At 33.5% G+C, this 19,729-nt stretch overlaps 1 protein-coding gene across 1 annotated transcript in view; it reads right to left on the reverse strand.

Annotated features, from left to right (window-relative positions):
- The window catches only part of LOC129224173 (poly [ADP-ribose] polymerase 1-like), a 133,164-nt gene that overhangs the window by 19,946 nt on the left and 93,489 nt on the right, over positions 1-19,729 (reverse strand). The gene's annotated exons all lie outside the window — the stretch shown is intronic.

Here is a 19,729-nt window from a genome sequence, read left to right on the forward strand (position 1 = left end):
ATATAATGCCTCACTAATTATGGTTGAAAGCCTATCCTATAGGCTTTCAACCACTAATGGGGAAAGGAGGGGCGGCTTAAAACAAAGAAAACACCTAGCACCTGACATTAACTTGAATTTTGACAACTTAAATTCTGTTTTTCACAATCACGAAAGGACTTAACTCATTGGGTTTCTGGTTTCTACCAATGGCTCGTATTGCAATCATAGTTGTGAAAAACATAAGTTGAATTGTGCGCAAGTCAAAAAACAGGAAAAGCTTAGCTGCAAATAGAGGAGGCTAAAAATGGTTGGTTCAGAACACCTTGGTCCACCCAGGGCTGTCCTGCCATGGATGATAACTTGAATACAAGATGTCAAAAGTCAAATGAATGACAGGGGTTGTTTAATATGCACTGGATGTTGTCTTTTGATTCTACCACCACTTTAAGAGCAAATTTCATAGAAATTTCGGAAGACATAATGTTGATTAATGCAGAATGTGGAAAGTGGAGTAAGTAAGATGAAGAAATAAAAAATTTTTAGTTTGAGTATTTTCAAAGCAGCACAAGCAGATGGCCTGATTGATAAGGCATTGGACTTGTGATCGGAGGGTCCTCGGTTCGATCCCAGCTGGTCGAAGATCCATCGTCGTCATTAATAATGACTGGGGGACATTAAACATGTTCGTGGTCACAAAGTCTTTGGGTGATGGATCAGAGATTGCTCAGTTTCTGATCTGGATCAAAAAATTAGAGCTGTCTTCAGAGTCCCATCAGGGTGGCGACAGAAACTGTGAAAAAAAGTTCCCTGACTTTTCCCTGATTTCCCTGATTAAGTTCACCAAATTTCCCTGATTTACGTTACCAATGATAATGGTTTCCATCCTTTGCTCTACTTGAAATCCAGGGGCGGCATTTCAGCATTTTGTTTGGGGGGTCGAGTTTCTTGAACATGAATTTCCTCAGAACGGTGTAAAATACATATTGTTTAACAAGAACTGATAGTTAAATGGTTTTAATGTTAAGAATAATTAGGTTTGTAAAGAACAATTAAAATTTTTTCGACCGGAGCTTTAAATTTATTTTGTTATAAGCTATCTCACAAAATATCTCGGTACTAGTTTTTATTTTTTAGTAGAGTTTTAATTTGCTATTTTTGGAGTCAGGAAGAACAGAAAATTTTGTAACTATAGTTAATCAATATCCAATGACTTAATTTATTGCCAGTATAGCTAAAGAGGAAGGTCTTGCTTTGCCTCATTGCGCTTCGAAGGCAATTCTCTAACCTCCTGAGACACGAAAGTCAAAATTGGTTGACGTTCAGTTCTCCTACAACTTTCTGGTTGTGTGCGTAATTTTTTACACCGATGAAGAGGCTCCATTATTGTAGCCTTGAAATAGCTATATGCTGTATTTTCGTGTAAATTTGTGCTTTATTTACATCGGTTTTTCAATTTAATCACGGAAGTCATCTTTCAAATGACTGACCTGATTGAAACAGTCAAAAAACAATGGAAGCAAGAAAGTTAGGCCAAAAAAGCACATTTCCTCTAGATTCCTCTCTTTAAAATAACCAAGAAAGCTTTTTAAATAGGCTAGTATTTATTTTGTGTCATTAAAAAGTATAATCACAATTCACAAAACAATTCCTCTTTCCTCATGCTATTACTTATAAGTGTAATATTTTCTTTTTCGCTTTCTATAACCGACCTACATAATATTGAAGTTAAGACCAATAATAAATATATCTCATTAAATCCTGTCTCAATTTCTTGAGAAACTGAATTGATCAGTTTATTCAAAATATTGATTTAATATTTTGACTAAAACTTCATCTGGGGTTTTGTCACCTCTTCCACATTGGCATACATTAAAAACTGTTACGAAAAGTTCTGTCACTAAGTTCCACACCTGGTTCAAGTATGCATTAATGCGAAAATTACTAAGAGTTTCAATTGTCGATCCAAGAATTAAAATTAGCAAATTAAAATTTTTATGATAGAGTGTAGCATTTATCAAAAAAAACGCTCCGCAGTATAAATAAAGTAAACAAAATATTCAGACAAAGGCATACATATTAAAATGACATCAATTTTTTTATCAATGAAAAGGTCGCTTTCCAGTAATTCTTCCAGGGGGCTTTTATAACTCTTGAAGACCATCTTGTGTCACTCAGAGATTGTCAAGTAAAGAGCCTCAAGATACATTTGTTGATATGAAAGTATTTTTTGATGTGAGATGTTTTTCAAAAATAGCATATCTTTACAAAAAGTTCCCATGAAAGCATATGATACACCGAGTTGCTAAAATGTGTTTCTAGTACATGGCGTCAATGAACACTTACTAGCTGAACATTAAGTTATAATATGAGCATAAAAATTTATGTAAAATGACATGGAATTTACGCGTCAAAATTGCACAGACTCTACACTGTACGGGTATCTCATACAAGATGCTCCATCATAACATAGATTACTCAATTTTGAAATATTTAACCCATATGAAGAGATTACTTCTTTAGTTAAGGCAAACACTTATCCTCCATCAGTTTTTTCTGTTCTGAAAATTCAGGCGAATGATTTTCTAATTTATCTAAATTGAATTTTACCATTTTATATTATTCTTAGTGAAAAATTTGGGGGTGCAACCGCCCCCTCTCGCACCCCCTATTTGCCGCCCCTGTTGAAATCCATTGTATGTTTGTATAAAATGCAGTATTTTAAACGTTTTAAGTTGTGTAAAGTTGATGAACTAAAGATATATTTTTAAAAAATGCTACTTTTTTAACAAAATAGTAAAAAAAACATATCAAGTTAAATTTTTTTTTTGAAAAAAAAAAAAAAAAAAAACTATAAAACAGTACATTAAATTTTTCTACAATGGAAAGATTATAGAAAATTTAAAAAAAGTACTTTACTTCTAGAAACCACTTAGCATAAGAATGTATTAGAAGAAAAATTAAAATCACTCTTAAAAACATATGTGTATTTATGGTAGAACGAAGAAGTAATTGAAATTATTTTGAACTAAATTCTCAAACAGTATAATAATTGTTGCAAGAATAACAAGTAATAGTGAAAGAATGGAAGTAAAGTAGTTATTCTCATTTAACTAATTGACATTTATGCGAAACAGATGAAACCTTTTGACATCCATTCATAGGGAGCTTTTCTCTAATCAAGAACATAGGTTTTAATGAATGAATACAGCATTTTAACAATAAAAAAATACAGATATTTACTTAAGTACACACGTTAACTATTTCAAATGATTTCAGTATGTAACGAAAAAATCTTAGATTGCTTTTGTAAGAAACAACTTTGAAATGCAGGGGAAAAAAAAACAGAAAAAAAAAAGCAATTAGTCAACTTCAAAATATATATTAAAGAATAATACAACTTGGTTATAAAATAAAAGAAACTAAGTCTGAAGAAAAGAAAACCTTTATGATCTGCGGTGACAGCAAATAGTATAGCGGCAAAAGTTTTTTTAATTGAAAGTTCAATTTTAGCACTTAAGAAGTAATAGCTTTTAAGCTTTTACCAGTATTAATTCAAAAACCAAAGATTTCTTCTTGAAATCGTGATTACAGTACGCTAATCACTTCCAGACAATGGAATAAAGGCAAAGGAGCTAAGGCGTTAAGGCTGCTCTTCAGTGAGGGAAAACTTTGAAGTTAGGGTGTAAATGACTTTCTTCCTTGAACGATGGGCGTGAACCTGAATCAAGTGATTGACACTTCAACAGCCAATGGAGTGGACGGTAATCGATGTAAGGCAGGAACACGTGACCTGTCACAGCTGTCATTGTTCTGGAGGGAAAGAAACCCCTAAATGACCCCCGTCGTGAAGAGCAATCAAGGAAATTAGCTGGCGGCCGAAACCCCACTTGAACAGTACCGATGCGAAGGTTGAACAGAACAGAAAATAAAGTCAGTACCAAAGGGTCTGCCGTAATTTTTGAAACAAAGTTTTTTTTTTTTTTTTGGATATGCGCTCCCAGATTTTATATTCATGAAAAATTTATGAATGAAAAGAAAATTTATCATAAATTGAACAGGAAAAACGATTGTCTTATTTTTTTTTTTTTAAACGATGTTTTCAATTGCCACGTCCGAATCTTATTTCGTTCATAAAGCTAATTAGTTTCTTGTCTGATGTTTAATTAAAGAATGCAATTTTTTGCGTTAGGATATGATTATATATATATATATATATATATATATATATATAACAAGAGGTATAAGCTTAGTGTAAACCTGTGGTGTAGTCCCGGAAAAAAAGGGTGAGGGGTGAGGAGGGAAGATTACATATCGGTTATCGGATATTTACAGTCAAGAGGTGGAACGATGCTGATTTTATTTTTAATTATTGTGAGAACGGCAGAAATGTCGTAATCAGAAAACAATTTCATATTAGGATATGGTTACATTTCAAAGAGGGGGGGGGGATCCCGCTATTTTTAGTATATATGTATATATATATATGGTCGAAAAAGGAATACTTCTGCAATTCGATGGAGGATATGCAACGCTGAACTGACATTTTTGTTAATTAATCAATTACTGTTTTAGATATTTATTTATATTTTTCTGGTGATTCATCATGCGCAGGGCTGCATTTGTTTACTATCAGTAAACAAATCATCCCGCAAAAACATAGATAATCAGCATGGTGACTAGAGCAGCATACACAAGACTAAATGATTAATATACTTCTTAAAATTGAAATTCTTTTTCAATAATAATAATAATAATAATAATAATAATAATAATATTTTACGCATTAGACGAAAAGTGCAACAGGCTATAATAATAAGTAGTTGGTAAGTCTTTTATTGAAGTGTATTTTCGAAGCAGCAGTTATATGATGTTTGAGAACATTTGAAAATACATTTCGTGGGTGGAATTACACGAGCAACAGGGAATTACTTGCAATAATGTACTTAAATTAAAAATACAAGCTGCAGTTTACTTGCAGTACACTTGGAACAATGTACTTCGACTTATTCAAATGCAAAATGTTAGGAGGAATAGAATAACTTTTTAAAACTTTTGATTTTTTTTTCTTCTCAGGTCTTTTTTTTTCCTAACGGTTTTCAATTTTTGGTTACATTAGTTATGCATTGCTTTCTGCGATTCAAAATAGTAATAATAACAATAAACATAATCAGAAATGCTTTCCTTTCTGCGGATACTATGGTGAGAAAAGCAACGGCTAAAAGCATAATTTTCAGAAAATTCATTCATGCTCGCATTTCGAAATTAAATGAAACCTCTTTATTACCACACAATGTTGACAGCTTCGTGCAAACGAAGTCCTAAACTTGATAGCTGCACTCAATCAAGCTTTCATTGATGCAAACTATTGCAATCAATCAAACAATCGTAACAATTACGTGGAATATTCCCTATTTACGTCAATTGTTTGCTTGTAAGAATGTGAACAATGTCTTACATACGTAATTTATATTCAGAAAAAAATATCAGAATTGAAAATATAATTCCACATTTGCAAATCACACACATTAGTATACTATCCTTTAAATTTTAAAAATATTTCAATTTAATTTTTCTCTTTTTGTATAAAAGTATTCATGAAGCATAATTTATAAATTGTTGAGTGTACTAACATTTATTGCTCTAATTTTTCTAATTTTTTTTTGATCTCTTCTCGACTTCCCGGAGAAATTTTAAACTGTTAGCAAAATTAGGGTAACTCAAATAACTCCAGAACGTGGAAGAGAAATCTGTCAGGCCCAATAAAAACTTTTTGAATGATGTAAAAGGCAGAAACACATGTATCTATCTCTATTGATAAAGATGTTCTTAATAACCCCGAAACAAGTGTAATTTAATTTGCACGTTTTTACATTAAAATAGTGTAATTTCTATGTCAATAAATGTTAACATTTAAAATCAACAAAAGTTGAGAGATGTGCGCAAAGTTGCGTGAGACTAATACCAATCATTCGCCCTCGAATACCTTATTGCTTGACCAAGACCAAATATATTCTTTTTTTGAGCGACCACAGTTGGTTATTGTTTTCACTTGTCCGTAGTTGATGTTCTTTCGACTTTAATTTTCTATTCTTTTAATGCAAACTCGTCTGTTCCACGTGTCTTCGCGAGCATGTCCCTCCTCCTGGGCGGTGAAGTTCATGTCCCCGCCATCAATTTTACTTATTCCCGACCCTCTCGATTTTACACAATACTTTTCAGACAAAAACAGCATTCAGTCAACAACGTCCAGCATCCAGCCCCTGGAATTCATTTGAATGTAGACGTCTTGTATTCAAATCATGACTTTTACAAATATAATTCTGATAGGAACCATTTGTAGAAATAAGAAACCCAACGAGTAGGGTTCTACCACAATTCGTGATTGTGAAAAACATAATTTAAATTCAAGACGTCAAAATTCAAATGAAAGCTATGGGCTGGATGCTAAATGTTTCTTTCTTTTCTGTTTGGTATTAATTTTTTTTTTTGAATTTTTTCCCCCCATTTATGAATAATATTAAATAATGATAATGTTTCAATGAAGCTTTAACACCATTTTAAATCGGGTGTTCCAAAATAGCTTCAATTTTTAAATGTGTAAATTGTAAATAAAATATGCACTTCAAAAAGCATGAGCTTTGTGCAAGAAATAGATAAAAGTCAAAAACAACGTCTTAAAAGCACAAGTAAAAGATGTAAATTATAAGTGTAGAAAATGCATTGCTTGATTGAAAACTTGTGGCTATGTATTTGTTTTTTTATCCAGGATATTAAAAAACTTTGACCTTTGACACTTTGAATTAAAATTCAACTAGAAATTTGGTTTTTCGTACTAATATTCAAGCCGTATATATCGTATTTATGGTTCAGTTCCCTTCTTGTTGTTTACCTTTTTATAGCGAAATTGAGGCTATATACGAAATTGTTATTCGGTTCCTTAGACTTCACTATGAACAGACGCGACTGCACAGTGCATACACACAAATATATATTGATAAAGATCGGCTAAAATTGAAAAACCTTAGGTTTCGGGGAAATTTTTTAGACGTCAGACAAATTATTTGTCTGAGCTTATGAAAATTTCAGTGTAACACGACTACCGAAAGATTCTTAGAATATGGTGTATTCATCCAGTTAAAAACAAAATGGTCAGTGTTCTCCCCCTTCCCCCATCAGTTCTCTAATTATCTGTAAATTTAAACCAGTGGTTCCCAATCTTTTGCACATTGCGACCCTTTTTTGACTAAGTAAAGGACCTGTGATCACGTAGCCTACATGTCAGTAAAGTATCGCAAGGTGTGGACCTAACCTGGCAACATTGTGAAAGCTACGTTAGATCCTACATTACAAAACTGCTATGTTAGATTCGATCCACCCCCAACTATACTGTGGTAGGAATAATGTTTCGACCGAAGAAGAAACGCTACACGACCCCATTTGGGGTCACGACCCTGGGAACCCAACCCTGCTTTAAAACAATTTTTTTATACTCATTCATGCTTTAAAGAAATGCAGGTATGTATCATTTTTCTCCTTAGAAAGTCTTCAAAAGAAAAATTCAGTGAAATCCTGTTACAACGTATATCAGTATAACGAAGTACCCGTTTCAACCAAATAAGTTTTCAGTCCCGATTTTGAAGTTCATTGTTACTGGATTTCACTGTATTATGAATTACATGATCAATGTGTACATACCTTGTAAAGAATTTTTTACGAGTTTGGCTCGAGAAATTATTTTCAAAAATGTTTGTTGAGCTGTGGAAAGCATTTTATGCGTTTACATTTACTTTCATTTTTTCTCGAATTTTAAACAATCAAAGAATGGATATTTCAAAAAAGGAAAAAGTACACGACACAGATAGAGGCTTGAAAAATACTCGGAAAAAAATTTACATGAAAACTTCAAAGGAATTTGTAAAATCTTCATCCAACTTTCCCCGCAGGTTAACATTGGATCCGTAGGCTTTCAGACTCTCAGTGAAAAGCATCCTTAAATTTGCTTATAAAGTAGCATTAATATACATATTTATCTTTCTTTGGATGCACCAGCTCCATTGTTTATGCCTTCTTGATGTTGTGAAAAGTAATGGGGGTAGTGCATCCCCAGAAATAGAAATATTCATTAATGCTATATTATAAGCATACTTAAGATAATTTTAATCTTAATTATATCCGTGAATGAATTTGAATAACACGAAAAGGTTCTTCACTGAAGGTCTACGATGCAACTTTACGCAAAATGCGATACTTCCTTTTTTTTAAATTTACAACGTGAAATTTTTTTTTTCGGATATAGGGTTTATAGGTGTGAGTCCTATACTCTGGTTTCATGCCAAAAAATAAGGGAAAAAATTGTAAAACAAACCCCTAGAAAAAAGGATGGATTTTGATGATTTTAAAAATATAATAAGTGGTAATACCCCCCATGAGTTAACCAATTTCCTTCATATGTTCTTGCGTACAAACGTAGCACCTCTCTAGCCCCTCAGAAAAGTATTAATGTATAATATAAGGATAACTTCCCCTCCAAATAAAAATAATGGCTATGAAACTCAAAAACTGAAAAAAATTGCGGGCGACATTTCCAAAAAAGCGGGACGTGTGAATGGGAAAAGGTGGTCATATTTGGATTCAGGAGGTCATTTAGCACAAGAATTCACAAGAATTATCTCCAGAAGCACTCTTTAAAAACTATATCCTTTCTAAACACAAATCAAATCGTGAAGATGTTTCCAAGCATGTGGATTCACTTTCAAAAGCACTCATTCATTCCTTCATTGAAAAATGCCTCCGGAAAAGAGGGGAGTAGTAAATGGAAACGGTCGTTTGCGCTAATGATCGTAAATCTTATACACCTCACCCGGTTTTTCCCCTCAAGAAAGGAGGGACCAGTGAAGGGCGTGGCTTAGTAGAGAAATTGAGCTTTTTCGAAAATATTTCAGATGGTTGGAACTCCGATATTTTTTTAGAAATGGTCGCATCATTTCAAACTTAGTCTCAAAAGAGAGCTGGAAATATTTTGCGTGTTGGGGCGTTCTTAAAATTTCGATAGCACGATTTGCAGCTTTTTTACAGAGCGAAAGGTCCAACAGTACCTCGTTTTCGAAGAAATTCATTTTTTCTCGAATTTTAAAAAATCGAAGAATGGACGTATCAAAAAAGTAAAAACTAATATACACAGACATAGGCTTGAAAAATACTCAGAAAAAAAATTGACCCGAAAACTTCAAAGGAATATTGTAAAATAACCTTTAACTTTCCCCGTAGGTTAGCATTGGATCCGAAGCTTTCAGACTCTCAGTGAAGAGCACCCTTAATGGAGGCTTCTTCTTTGCCTGTATGGTTGCTTATTTTACGTCGCATTGAAAGCATGAAAAGAAATTTTAAAATTTCAAGCTAGGTGAAATAAACAAAGATTTAAAATTATACGGCAGTGTATAATCGCACCTCATTAATTTTACTTTTTTTTGAACTGATAATTGGCTACTTAATTTTGTAAAGCAAAAAAAAATTTTTTTCTTTCTTCATAAAATCAATTTTCCCTGATTTTTTGTTATTTTTTCGAAATTCCCTGATATTTCCCTGATTAATAAAGTTCCCTGACTTTTCCCTGATCTCCCTGATCTGTCGCCACCCTGATTTTCTTTATAGCATCTTCTTTTCGGAATTAAAAATCATATCCTATGAATATATAGAGTGAGCAAACATTTTATGCAGTTTTATAAACTAGGCAAGTCTCTGGCGAATGCATGGTACTGTGGTTCTTTGCGATAAATAGTCCGGTCAATTTAGACAATGGAAATAACAAAAATTCCGGGAAAGCTAAATTTTTGTAGAGATCTTGGGTTTAGCATTACAAATAAAGTGCCAAAAGTCCCCGTCGATCCCATGTGCGCTAAAAAAGTTATTCCTGGTCAAAGGTCAAAATTTTAGGTTTTTTGGATTTTTCTCAAAAACGGTAAGTTTTGTCGAAAAGTACCTCCGACCAAAGTTGTAGATCTCAAAATTCTCTATAGAAATGGTCCTTATGATTTTTATCTCCAAGACCAAATTATTTCCCAGATATTGCATACTCTCAAAAGACAGCCAGTCACTTACAGAATCCCCTCTACACGCATGGCATTGAATAATATCTGGCTATTCTAGTCCGTGTGGCGTCGTTCACATACCCAGGGGTGCCCAACCCACTAAGGGCATGAGCGCACCCCTCAATATCGCGGAGCCCCCCTCCAAAAACTGAGAAAAATACCCCTCAAAACAATCCCCCTAAAAATTTCAATTGCGCAGTCTGGGCCATGACCCCTTCTAGGTGGGCTGACGTATACATGCTTTTAGAGTTAAACGTGCAATTCGAGTGAATAAACGTATTTAGTACAAGCGTATAATGTTTGTGCTGATCAATATTTAAGAAAAATGTCACAATTTTGCTTTATTTGCAACAAACTTTTGACTGAAGGTGAAACTGTTGTGCTGGGCAGTCGTGGAATGCCAACTTGAATCGATGCAAGTGTCGGGAGAAGTTATAAGAATGCTGATTATTTAAGAAGTCAAAAATCCGTTTCAATTCGCGTGGATTGCAAAAAATCATATTCCCAGAAAAGTTCAATCTCTGCAGCAACGTGAGGATTTAATTCCAAGGCCAAATACTTCAAAAATAAGTCCTCCTCGTACTGTAGCGCAATTAAGTGAATTTGAATCCAGCTTTTGTTTTCAAAAACACTGCTTATTTTGTGGCTGTGAAGCGGATGAGGAGGCTGGCTGAGAAGAAGAAAGCGCAGAATTATCGCAGAAATATTCATAAAGCAGTGACTAAATCATACTCAACATTAAAACGTGCAAGGACAGCTCTTGGTACACCTCCAAACGATCTTTAGCTAATCTTAAAAGGGATTCTTTGAATGCAAGTGTAGAAAATTTAAGAATTTTTCTGCGATAATTCTGCGTTTTGTTCTTCTCAGCCTCTTCATCCGCTTCCTCGCCACAAAATAAGCAATGTCTTTTACAACAAAAGCTGGATTCATATTCACTTAATACCGCTCTAGTACGAGGTGGACTTACTTTTGAAGTACTGGATATGTTGATTAGGGTGGATTGAAAAAAATCAAAATCTGATAAATGCTAAGTAATAACCCGGAAAAGTTCCCTTTTGTAGAGATATTTGGTTATGCAAAAGGATTTCGACCGCAAAAAATATCTTGAGGTGTCACTCCGCCTTGAAGTTGATCATAAATGCATAAAAACTGGAAAAAGTTACAATAATTTCATCAAGTATCAAAATTTGATAAATTTCATGTTATCGCTCTTAAGAGCAGGCTTTTTGTTTAGATTGCACATTGCATAAGATCATTTTTATGATAAACTGTATTTTAAAGTTCCACACATGCGTTGAATCTTGAATTTGACCAATATAGTGTTAGAATTGATTAACACAGTGTTGCTCCGTACTTAGAGAAAAAACATGAGAAGTTATGATTTGTAAAAGTTTGCTTTCATATTAATTAATTCTTACATAGATACGGAAAAAAAGAGCAATAAAAGCATTTCTTATCTAGTAAAAAAAATGTTAATTCTCCACTTAGCTCATAACTTTGGCTCAAAATGTCAAATTTACCTATGATAGAGAACAAAGGTTAAGTATAAAAATTTTAAAATATAAATGTGGCTTTCAACAGCCTACATAAGTCACCCTTTAAAATAAAAGACGTTGCTAAAGAAACTTTAATGGGTTTTGAGCCCTCAAACTGTAACCACATTGATTACAATAAAACAAGTTTGGCGAGAGAATTGAACTATTTTGCTTCTCATTGTTTTCAGTCTTAATTGAAATTGTGGCTTAATATTTCTAGATTCTAATCTGAATCGAATAAATCCATCTCTTTTGGTTAGACAACAAACTGTACCTGAACTTCTTTCTCTTATTTTACCTATCGTATCGCTGCTTTAGTATGACATGTGAGGTTTTAAAAGCCATACTGCTCAGTAGGTACACCATCAAGCAATTTCTTTCAAAGTTTTATCGAAAGTCTCCTTTTTGAAAGAGGGAGCTGCCGAGTTTTACCAATTCTGCTTATCAATGAGCTCATAGTATTCTCTCAGCTTCAAAATTGAAATCTGGAATTATAAATGTTCTTTACCCATCTTCGAACTGGTCGTCGTAATCCGTCTCGAAAAAAGTTCTCTGATGGTCATCCGCAATACCTAGTGTTATATTTTTTAGATCCTCAGAGTAACCAGTTTGCAGAACAAGAGCTGATGATCCAAACATAATACGATGACAAGTTTGAAGAATTCGATTGTACAGCGAAAATTTACAATTCCAGATTTCAACTTGAGTTCTTTGATAAGCAGAAGTGGGAAAACTCGGATCATCTTCTTAAAAAAGGAATATCAGATAAAACTTTAAAAGAAATGGTGCTTGATTGTGTAACTATTGAGTTATATGATTTCCAATACCTCACGTTATACTAAAGCAGTGAGACGACGCGCAAAATTAGATGAAGAAGCGTCAACCACAGTTTGTTGTCAAACCAAGAGAGATGGATTTTAGAATCTAGAAATCTTAACTACAATGTATCACTAAGGCCAAACATTGTCAGGAGTCAAGATAATAATGCGACTCGCCAGCCAAACTATGTTTTATTGAATAAAATGTGGTTACAGTTTGAGAGCTCAAAAAAACATTTAAAAGGGGGGGGGGTGTGTTTAGAGGGGTATTTTTCTCAGTTTTTGGAGAAGGCTTTTGTTTTTGAGAGGGGGGGGGGGCTCCACGATATTGAGGGGTGCGCCCATGCCCTTAGTGGGTTGGGCACCTCCAGGTACGTGAACGATGCCACACGGATTAGAATAGCCAGATGTTATTCAAGACCATGCGAGTAGAGGGGATTCTGTAAGTGACTGGTTATCTTTTGAGAGTACGCAATATCTGGGAAATGGTTTGGTCTTGGAGATAAAAATCATAAGGACCATTTTTATAGAGAATTTTGAGATCTACAAATTTGGTCTGAGGTACTTTTCGATAAAACTTACCGTTTTTGAGAAAAATTCAAAAAACCTAAAATTTTGACCTTTGACCCCGAATAACTTTTTTAGCGCACATGGGATCGATGGGGACTTTTGGCACCTTATTTGTAATAGTAAGCCCAAGATCCCTACAAAAATTTAGCTTTCCCGGAATTTTTGTTATTTGATCACTATTTTTATGTCTAAATTGACCAGGCTAAAATAATGGATTCGGATTTATCATTTTACATTTTACGCTGCTGTTAATTGCAAAAATAGAAAATGAAATGATACAAGATGACATTTTAAAAACTTACTCGATAGGCAGAGTTATTATAACGCGGTTGGGATGAGTGTTCAAAAATTCTTTCGCTATAGCCATTGTAAAAGTAGCATTAAAATGTAAAAATTTCACCAAATTAATTTTTGTAAAAAGATTATTAAATACTATGTATAAGATATTGAAGTTAAAATTATTCCGCCAAATTAGTGAAACAACACGCTCATATAACATAAACTACTATTTAAACGTAAATTAATTCGCGAAATCCATTTTTTATCTCCAGTCTCACCAGGTGACTATGTTAGCGCATTGGCGAATTATTCTTAATTTTTATGAAACTTTTAATTTCCATTTTCTTTTTTGTGTGTGTTTTTAAGGATTAAAGATGCTAATTAGGATTTTGCAGAGGATGTTTTGCGGAGTAGGATGTTCCTACTTTAATGGCGACAATGGAGAACATTGTTCTTTCTTTCTTTTTCCTCTTTTTTTTTTTTTAAAAAATTTGTTTTTTATGCTATCGGAACTTGTGCTGATGAAGATTTTTGGAATCAATCACGACGGCGATCTTCACAGGGAGATGTCATTTGAAAACGTTGTTTCTCTTTCTGAAATAAGAAATTTTTTGAACAATTGTCCTCATTAAAAAGGGAACTTAAAAAAAAGAAAAAAACTGCTGTGCTTACTCTGTTTTTAATGGTATTTTTACTGTGAAGTTTTTGGTATTTTAATCAGGACCGTTTAAGTTATTTAGAAACAGTTGATTTCCTTCTGATGAGGGTTTTAAAGGTTTGATGTTCTCATTTTAAAGATACATTATTACAATCAGGATATATAGTGACCGTTGACTATTTTGCAACGATTTGTCCGGTAAGAAGCTATACAACAATTTAGATAGCCGGTGTAGCGCTGGACATCATTTGAAGGAGATCGAGATGATAATAAAAATGTTTGACTTTATTTAAGAATTGCTGACCTCACTCGAATTGGAATTTTTGAGAATTACTCAAACTAACTTCTTTACAACGTTTTCCTGATTTATGTTGTGTGATTTTTTGGTGTCTTCCCAGTTTCGCCAACATTACATTTACCCCCCCCCCCCCCCGATTTTTAGTTTTAATCATACCTTTTGATATATTAAAGTGGAGAGGCCATTTGAAGTGTCGGCAAAACTGGGGACAAACCATTTTTTGGTAACTATTTGACCTCTGCTTCTGTTGACCATTAACTTCAATCGATTGAAAAAAACTACATCAACATGAGCGAAGCCGCGGGTAAAAGCTAGTATTATTTATTATTATAACTATCTAATAAATATTTTTTAGAATAAAAATATTTTTAGTAATAAAATGTGAATGGAACTTCTCAATTTAAACCAACGGATTTCGACCTTTTTTGGGTGGTGGCATTTTATTCTTTCCAAATTTTCTTATGGCTCTCGTGTGTGATAGTATCAACCTAAAGAAATATAAAACTCCAACTTTACCATTTTCAAAACAAACAACAAAAATAAGATTCCACCCATTTTCCACTGACTCTTTTAAATGCAGCAAAATTTTAAAGCCTCCTGCAATAAACTAGGGCTTTCCGGATTGAAAGAACTTTCGCTTTTAGTACTTCTTTTGATTTTACGAATTTTTAAATTTACAAGCTTTTCTATTTCGTAAAAATCAGACTGGGACGGATCTCGAAGACATCTTAAACAATATTCGTAAATCGTAAAAGCAAAACAGTTTTACTAATGGCATAGCAACAGAGGAGAAGCAAAAGATAGGAGAATCGGGGAGGCACTGCAAAAGGATCCACAAATCCTTGCATGTGATAAAAGTCAGCTGAAAAATCGGTCCGAAGACAACTGGATAATGTGTCCTAAGTGGTTTCATACCCAGTTGGGCCCCAGACCTTTTATCGGCGTCAATGGAGAGGTCACATGTGGTTTATATACACTATATGGGAAAGAGATATAAAAGGGAGAGTAGAGGACTTTTTCCCCCTAGTTCGGCTTCGTTTGGAAAAATCTTTCACAATGAGTTGCTGTCAAGAGCAGTCAGTATGACTTGGATAATATCTGAGCGATTGTCATCTGCTGTGTGAAAAACTTATTTCAATTCCTAATGGAAAAGCTAATGAAAAAATAGGTTCATACCAGGTGATGAAAAATTTGGGAACAAATCTTTTTTTTTTTTTTTTGATTGTCTTTTTTTTTTTGAAAAAAATAAAAATATAGAAGCTATTGACTAACGAATACTTTGCTAGTGAAAAGTTCACACGTTTTCAATCTTTGACTAGTAACATTTTTATATATTTATTTTCCATGCTTCAAATTGCTCGTTCCAATGTAACGAAATACTTATGCATCATTTTTATAAGTATTCGGCAAAAGTATTGAAAGGATAACAATCAAAAAGGAGGAACACCCCTTTTCCCTTTCCACAAAACCATATTTAGTACATATAACAACAAAGTTATCTTTGAGGGGGAGGGGGGGAGCATGTTACTTTTTGAGTAAAATCATCAAACACCTCGACTCCTTTTTCCGCGTAGCTAGAAATAAGAATAAACATAAGGTCCTCAGGGCAGACAAGAATTGCAACACATTTCTAGGTGTCACAACGCAAGAAAGGATGTGAATATCTATCTACATAACCATTTTCATGCAAGATTAAGTTCGTAACAAGTCACAGAATTTAAAAAAGAAAAAAAAAAGAAAAATTTTAAAAAATGTCCAGAGATAAATCACGAAAATTCCGCCCCATGAGGATCGCCTACGGCTTGCAAATGTATGTATAGATAAAACTGCCCTCTAACAACCTTGAAAGCAAGGCCTCATCGAGTATATCTCTTTGAGATGGAAACATCTGCAAGAAGCCGATTACTTATAAATAGTGCACACCACTTTCTAATGATGAATTACTGTTGATATCTAATTAATGATTGCCTTTTGTAGTCAGGAATACAAAACAAGAAGGTTTGAGATTTTTATTAACAGGTCTTAAACAGGTGCATAGCGAAGATGGCGAGAAGAACGATTGTTATCTGTGTAACTAAGTATAACATCTAATTCTGAACACCAGAAAATAATTTAAAAATATGCAGATATTTGATGTTAAATGGTTCGTGAGAACCAATGGGCTTAATCTCTTCCCCAACTCCCTTTCTTTCAGCATGGAATCTTTTGGAATTACTATCCGATGCCGTATGATGCGGAAGAAGTGGTTACTACTTGTCATATCGGGTGACAGATTTACTATACCGCAATTGCGAAAGTCCCCACGACATAAGGGAATTCGAAAAGGACGCGCATTAAAAATAGTTTACGTTAGCAGAAGTGAAGATTCTCCAATATGTATCTAATATTCTACGAAACTACTAATGGGTTTTAACTAGGCTGCTATACGGCTCTCAAATAAGGATTTGCAAGAAAAGTACTCCTTAGTTAAAGTATAAAAGAATTAAGAAACATGTTGTAAAATAAACATATATCGATTGATCCAAAAACAAATAAAATTATGAAGCCTTCGAAAGAGTTTCATAATTCCCTTTCGTTTTTTATTCAGGGTGGCGACAGAAACAGTGAAAAAAAGTTCCCTGACTTTTCCCTGATTAAGTTCACCAAATTTCCCTGATTTACGTTACCAATGATAATGGTTTCCATCCTTTGCTCTACTTGAAATCCATTGTATGTTTGTATAAAATGCAGTATTTTAAACGTTTTAAGTTGTGTAAAGTTGATGAACTAAAGATATATTTAAAAAAAATGCTACTTTTTTAACAAAATGGTAAAAAAAACATATCAAGTTAATTTTTTTTTTTTGGAAAAAAAAAACCTACAAAACAGTACATTAAATTTTTCTACAATGGAAAGATTATAGAAAATTTTAAAAAAGTACTTTACTTCTAGAAACCATTTAGCATAAGAATGTATTAGAAGAAAAATTAAAATCACTCTTAAAAACATATTTATGGTAGAACGAAGAAGTAATTGAAATTATTTTGAACTAAATTCTCAAACAGTATAATAATTGTTGCGAGAATAACAAGTAATAGTGAAAGAATGGAAATAAAGTAGTTATTCTCATTTAACTAATTGACATTTATGCGAAACAGATGAAACCTTTTGACATCCATTTATAGGGAGCTTTTCTCTAATCAAGAACATAGGTTTTAATGAATGAATACAGCATTTTAACAATAAAAAATACAGATATTTACTTAAGTACACACGTTAACTATTTCAAATGATTTCAGTATGTAACGAAAAAATCTTAGATTGCTTTTGTAAGAAACAACTTTGAAATGCAGGAAACAAAACAAAAGCAATTAGTCAACTTCAAAATATATATTAAAGAATAATACAACTTGGTTATAAAATAAAAGAAACTAAGTCTGAAGAAAAGAAAACCTTTATGATCTGCGGTGACAGCAAATAGTTTAGCGGCAAAAGTTTTTTTTATTGAAAGTTCAATTTTAGCACTTAAATTAAAAACACTAAGAAGTAATAGCTTTTAAGCTTTTACCAGTATTAATTCAAAAACCAAAGATTTCTTCTTCTTGAAATCGTGATTACAGTACGCTAATCACTTCGAGACAATGGAATAAAGGCAAAGGAGCTAAGGCGTTAATGGAGGCTTCTTCTTTGCCTGTATGGTTGCTTATTTTACGTCGCATTGAACGCATGAAAGGAAATTTCAAAATTTCAAGCTAGGTGAAATAAACAAAGATTTAAAATTATGCGGCAGTGTATAATCGCACCTCATTAATTTTACTTTTTTTTAAACTGATAATTGGCAGAAAATGCGTAGGGAATTTGGATACTTAATTTTGTAAAGCAAAAAAAAAATTTTTTCTTTCTTCATAAAATCAATTTTCCCTGATTTTTTGTTATTTTTTTGAAATTCCCTGATATTTCCCTGACTTTTCCCTGATTAATAAAGTTCCCTGACTTTTCCCTGATCTCCCTGATCTGTCGCCACCCTGCCCATCCGACTGGTGAAACCTCAAATAGTGGTAGGTACAGGAGACTCTGGTGTGAAAAATGAAGGGATCGGAACCAAAATGTTTGGTAGCCAATTGGTAATTCCTAATCTGTACCTCTACACGAACTATCGTAATGTGAGAAGATTAGTCACTTAACTGTTTTTAAAAATAATCAAGAGATTTTTTTAGACTTGGGGAAATTTTTAAAGAACAATAAAAAAGCATTACAAATAAACTGTAAAGTGGAAAATTCTCCTGCCAAAATCAGCCAAAGGAAAGTTGTGTGTGTACACTTAAGAAAACCCTATTTTAATGTAACTATGTTAAGATATCTTGTATCTGTCAATCAATTATTTGTGCTGGTAAAAATTAAAATAGTGTTGATGCTTTGAATATACCACAGAAGGAATATAAAACAGGGAAAGCAAAGGGGAAAATAAAAATATTGACATGAAATTTAAGATACATACAACAAGAGAATGCATAGTTTAACAAATGAAAAACATACAGGATATATAGGCAGAGATGCTGAATGTTACGGATTATCCGCAGTTTCTATGGGAAAATTAAAAAAAAAAAAATTACAACTACAAATTACAGAAAAAGCTCGATTTTCCACGGAAAATAAAATAATGACATCATTTTTAAGCACTTCGAGCAGTTATTAAAAAAGTATTCTTTGGTGAACGCCAAAACGAGCGATACTGACAGTCGTGGTAGTCTGCAATGTCGGCGGTTAAGGCATCAGTAGAAACCAGATCTTCTCCCCACATGGAGCGGTTTTGTAGCAACCCTGTGTTGATCAGTGAACAAAGGGGTGTTTCGCTTCGCAGCGCATGTGTTTGTTTGTGCGGACTGCCCACTAAATGCGGATTTGAGACTTGTGTCGACCCAAATTTTCAAGCTTTTTTTCACCTGCTTAAAAAATATTTTAATTTCAGCCAACAAAAAATGGCCTATTTGCCGTGTTGTAGGTTGTAGCAACTTGCACAGTATATTGGCTGATCAGTCGTTATTCAGATAGGGGTGCTTATTAGGGCTCGACCGATGGCATTTTTTGGCCAATGGGCCGATGCCGATTGTTCAAAGATGGCTTATGGCCGATTGTTTTTCTCTAAATGGCCGATGGCAAAAAAAAAAAAAATCTAACGGAAATAAATGGATAAGATTGTCAAGGAGTTAAAGGATCATTTATTCATTTCACTTTACTTCCTTTCTTTGAATAAGGAATTGAAATCACAAAAAAAAAAAAAAAAGATTTCGACCTAAATTTCTATTTTACGATCACCCAATTTAAACTTAGTTTTTTCGGCACATCTGTACATGCATATGTACCTAAGAACATGACCGAAAGATCCATTTTGAACATCTCCTCAGCTAATTCTCTCACGTTCTCTTGTGATGTCTTCATGCGCGTAAATTTTTGCACTCGAAAACGTTATGAAATAGTAAGTTGAAAACTCATACGTACGTAGCATAATCTAAAACTTC

This window comes from Uloborus diversus, chromosome 6, assembly GCF_026930045.1.
Source record: "Uloborus diversus isolate 005 chromosome 6, Udiv.v.3.1, whole genome shotgun sequence".
In the NCBI taxonomy this organism is placed as follows: Eukaryota; Metazoa; Arthropoda; class Arachnida; order Araneae; family Uloboridae; genus Uloborus; species Uloborus diversus.